A 5,131-nucleotide genomic window follows, 5' to 3' on the forward strand; every position below is an offset into this window, starting at 1 on the left:
TGGAGGAGCAAAATACTGACATCTTGACAAAGGCATTGTCAAGATGTAAATTCAAGTTTCACAGAGACAGGATCGGGGTAGTTGATAATACCTTTCTTGTTGAGAGGGAGTGTTAAGAAATGGAAACACGAGAGTCCAGTTTAATTGTCCCTGAATTAAACTGGAAACTAAATTCGAGTTTTATTCTCATAGCAACTTAAAATAGTTAAATTAAGTTTATTAAACTTACTTAACTTAGGAAATTCGAGTTGGAAGTCTTTTGGTTGTCATGTGTATGTTATCCCTACTTTATAGGAGTTTAGTATGAGTTAATTGTGAGATGTAAAATAGAAGACTCAGTTTCATGAGTCAGTTCAGTTAAATTAGCTCCAAAACTGATTGAGAGAACCAATAATGAGTTAACAGTCAATGGTGTCACTAATGAACTCCACTAGTGCTACTCTAGTTAACCTAATATTTACTCATCAGAAACTCATGCATGTCGATTATGAGAAAGACCTAGTTGAGACTAGAGTGCAGGGACAGTGTACTATTTGTTTTAGATTTTTTTGAGTTGCACTAATAATGCATGCAATCAAGAATTGATCCTTAAAGGATTGTGCATTTTTTAGAGGCTTTATTTCCCTTTAAATACAAGCTATCCTCCATAGGAATTAGACATTGGAATAGAGACTTGGAGAGATTGTGAATTGGCTAAGATTTGGCCTTGAGCTTTCTTATGAGTTGGAGATTCAATTTGCTGAATGCTCAGATTGTTCTAGAAAGAACAAGCATTGTAATTTCATCATGACTTTCTGGATTAATACAAAACAGATAGTGGGGTTTTGATTTGTGGCTTTCCCCGGATATTTATTGTGTTATGTGCCTTTGATTCTCTTCCTCTATTGATTATTGTTTTCTCAATGTTTATGGGCTTCCATTGTAAGGAGTAAAAGTAGATTCTTGTCTCTTGCTTTGGCAAATTGCATTAGCTTGTGAATCTGCAGAATTTTCTACAAGTTTTCTTGCATGATGTTATGTATGTACCAAGATTAATGAAGAATTTGGTATCTATATCCACATTGGAAGATAAAGGGATGTGGGTTGCCTTCATCAAAGGAAATTTTTGACTTGGCCCGTTGATTCGCCTATGAGAGATGCATTCACATTAGGATCGATATTTGAAGGACTCTATATTGTCCCTGGAAGACATCTTATAGCATTGGTTCATAATACCAATCATCTGAGCAAGTTATAGCACAATAGATTGGCTCATCTACACTATGATGCACTTTTGAAGTTGAAGAAATCGGTCTCAGGTATTCCCAATTTTCAAGCTCATCATGATGGAGTTTTTCTAGGTTGTGTGAGTGGAAAGAAAACAAGGGGGCCATTTCCCTCTAGGAAGAACAAGACAAATGACATCCTCCATCTCATTCATTATGATATATGTGGTTCGATGCATGTACATTCTTTTGGTGGTCATCTCCACTACATCACCTTTATTGATGACCTCTCAAGAAAGACATGGATATACTATCTTAAGCATAAGGATGAAGCCTTTGAAATATTCAAGGAATTCAAAGCCTTGATCAAAAATCAATCAGGAAAGAGAATCAAAGTCTTTAGATCTGACAATGGAGGGGAATACATGTCAAAAGAATTCATAGCATTTTGCAAGAAAGAAGGGATCAAGAAAGAAACAATTGTGCCATATACTCCTAAACAGAATGGTCTAGCTGAAAGGAAGAACAGGTCTATATTAGAAGTTGCCTGTGCTATGCTCCATGATCAAAAGGTGCCAAAGTTCCTTTGGGCCAAAGCTACATCTACTGTTGTATATGTTCAAAATAGGGTGCCTCATCAAGCATTAGAAAACAAGACCCCTGAAGAAATATTCACAAGTATCAAGCCTGATATTAGCCATCTTCGTGTATTTGGATGCCCCATATACTTTCATGTGCCAAAGGACAAAGGAACAAATTGGAAGTTACAGGAAGGAAAGGTACATTTGTGGGCTATTGTGAAAATTCCAAATCATATAGAATATATATTCTTGGTCAGAGGAAGGTTGAAATTAGCAGGGATGTAACATTTGATGAAGATGCAACTCTTGGAAAAGCAAGAGATCTTCCTCCACCTCCTCCTCCCAAGGAAGAGAATGATGACTGGGATATTCTAGATGGTCCTTCTGTACCCGAGTCCGATATTGATGATGATCCCATGGAGCCTATGGATCCATTAGATCCTCCTCCAAGTGATCCTCCTACTAGGAAGAGACCACTTTGGCTCCGCGATACTTTACAGAATGCTAAAAGAAATGTTCCCATTCGTAGATCATTTAGAGAAAGGAAGCAACCATGAAAGTATAAGGGATATGTTGCAACCATGAGCACTATGATTCAATCTGAACCGTCCTCATTCGAAGAAGTTGTAAAAGAACAAGTTTGGAAGGATGATATGGCTGAGGAATATGAATTGATTATGAAAAATGGTGTATGGGATGTTGTACCTGAACCAAATGGGAAGTCTTTTGTGACTTCAAAGTGTTTATTCAAGATCAAACATGGAATTGATGGCAACATTGAGAAATACAAAGCAAGGTTCGTAGCTTGGGGCTTCTCTTAGAAAGAGGGAGAAGATTATGATGACATATTGGCTCCCGTGGCTCGATATACAACGATCTATTCTATAGTTTCCCTTGTTGCGAGTCAGGGATGGACTCTTCATCAGATGGATGTAAATATCGCATTCCTTCATGGCATGTTATAGGAAGAAGTATATGTTGAACAACCATAGGGATTTGAAGTAGAATATCAACGAACACATGTTTGTAGGTTGAAGAAGGCATTGTATGGTTTGAGGCAAGCTCCCCGAGCTTAGTATGCACACATTGACAGTTACTTAGTGAAGTTGGGATTCACAAGAAACAATTCCGATCCCAACCTTTACTTCAAGGTAGTCCAAGGTATGCCATTGATTTTGAATTTATATGTTGAAGATTTATTCTTGATAGTAGTGAGTATCTGATGATCGAGTGTAAGAGAATGCTAGCCCCTGAATTCAAGATGAAAGACCTTGGTCTTATGCACTACTTTTTAGGCCTTGAGTTATGACAAAGGCTTGGTGAGATTTTCCTTTCACAATGAAAATACGTTGTGAAGGTGCTAGAAATATTTGGAATGACTGAATACAAATCCATGGTTAAACCAATGGAAATGAACTTCAAGAAGTTATGTGGAGAAGTTGCAAGACCAAACTTGGAAAATCCATCCAAGTATAGATAACTAATTGGGGCTCTAATGTTCCTTGTGAACACCTGTCCAGACATATTTTATGCGGTAAACACATTGATTCAATTCATGACCGAGCCTCTCCACGCACATTGGATAGCTGCCAAACACATAATGAGATATTTGCATGGGTCGATCACACTTGGCCTGAGATATTCTACCAGAAATGTTCAACTTCATGGATACATTGATGCTGACTGGGCCAAAAATGTTATCGATGGAAAGAGTACATCTGGATGTTATTTTAGCCTTGGATATGCCATGATATCCTGGATGAGCAGGAAACAAAAGTTTGTAGCACTGAGCACCGTCGAAGCAAAATACATTGCCCCTAGCATGGCTAGCTACGAAGCAGTTTGGTTGAGAAAGACCTTTGGAGAGTTATTTGAGCAGGTCCTAGACACCACAGTGATATACTGCAACAACAAGAGTGGAATCCGTCTGGTATAAAATCTCGTGTTCCATGACAAGTCCAAGCATATTGAGATTCAATATCACTTTATTCGAGACATGGTGCAGAGAGGAGCTGTTAGGCTCCATCACATATCGACGGATGAAAAAATTAAAGATATTATCACCAAGGCATTACCAAAGGGAAAGTTTTTGGTCTTCAGAGAGAAACTTGGACTAATGGATGTGGCCCCTCCAGATAAGGGGCAACGCTGATCGAGGACACTGAGCCAACTCTTCCTACCCTGTTTGAGCTCCCAGGGTGAGGAATCTAGATAGAGGGCTCTTGGGATTGAGGGATCTCTGGACATTAGGGTACTTCACTATATGTTACCCATAGGGTTGAGGACCTTGCTCCCCTATCTTTATAGGGTTGGAGAATGTTGCTCCCCTATCTAGTCTTTGCAGAGTATACCCCACTTGACAGCATACCCACAAGCAAGGCTTGTTAGGAATATCGCTCCTCGTTTTTCCAAAGAGTTGAGAGTGAACTTAGGGGTGTACAAACCAACACGATTATGATGTAGGCGTTATACCACATGGCTATTGAGAGTCATTGTTGGGAAGATTGGTAGGCAATAGGATTGGGTTGAGAGTTTCTCCCCTTTTGAGATTCCGAGTTGAGGGTAAGCTCCCTGATGAGATTTTAAGGTTGAGGATTTTCTCCCCTGTGTGATGAGTTATCATATTTCTCAGTATGGGTGGAAGATTTTTCTCTTTGATTCTTCTTCTTTTAGATCCAAGAAAGTTTCAACATATAGAGTTAAGCAGAGAGAGTCAAAGCATTACAGAATGATGTGAAGGTCAACTGACAGATATTGGCAGGTGGAATTCTTCTTAGTTGAGAGCGAGTGTTAATTTTTGCAACTAGGGTCAAATTCCATATTGGATAGCTCAGATTACTGAGATGATTCTTGCATTAAATTCCTCTTTTGGAGAGCACCAAAGTTGACCTAAAGATCACCCAATTTGGCCAAGTGGAAGTTAAGTTTTGAATTATTTTATTCATACATGCATTATGGAGTGGATCAGTCCTAACCACATGGGTAACTGCTTATGTCGACCTTAACCCCAAGTAAACCCTCAGGAAAGCCTATAAATAAAAGTGACCTCAAGCTCATTTCATCTCAATGATGAAGCCATCTTCTTTTATTCTCTTTTGTCTTGGTTCTCACAGGTTCGACGGAAGGAGTTCGCACAAGGGTCTGAAATCACAAGTGTGAGGTTCGCTCTGACTTAAGGTTTTATGATCCCTGAATGTTGGCACATAACTGGGTATTTTAGTCCATAGACGATGGCACACAGGCTTAAGAGAGCATCCAGAGATCCCTAGATGCTAACACAGAGGCTTAAGGGAGAGCCCAAGGGTTTAGAGGCAGATCTGAAGGTGTCGGTCCTCGGACGCTCGT

Source organism: Pinus tabuliformis, chromosome 5_2 (assembly GCF_031772625.1).
Source record: "Pinus tabuliformis cultivar Carrire ecotype Pingquan chromosome 5_2, CPIR1, whole genome shotgun sequence".
In the NCBI taxonomy this organism is placed as follows: Eukaryota; Viridiplantae; Streptophyta; class Pinopsida; order Pinales; family Pinaceae; genus Pinus; species Pinus tabuliformis.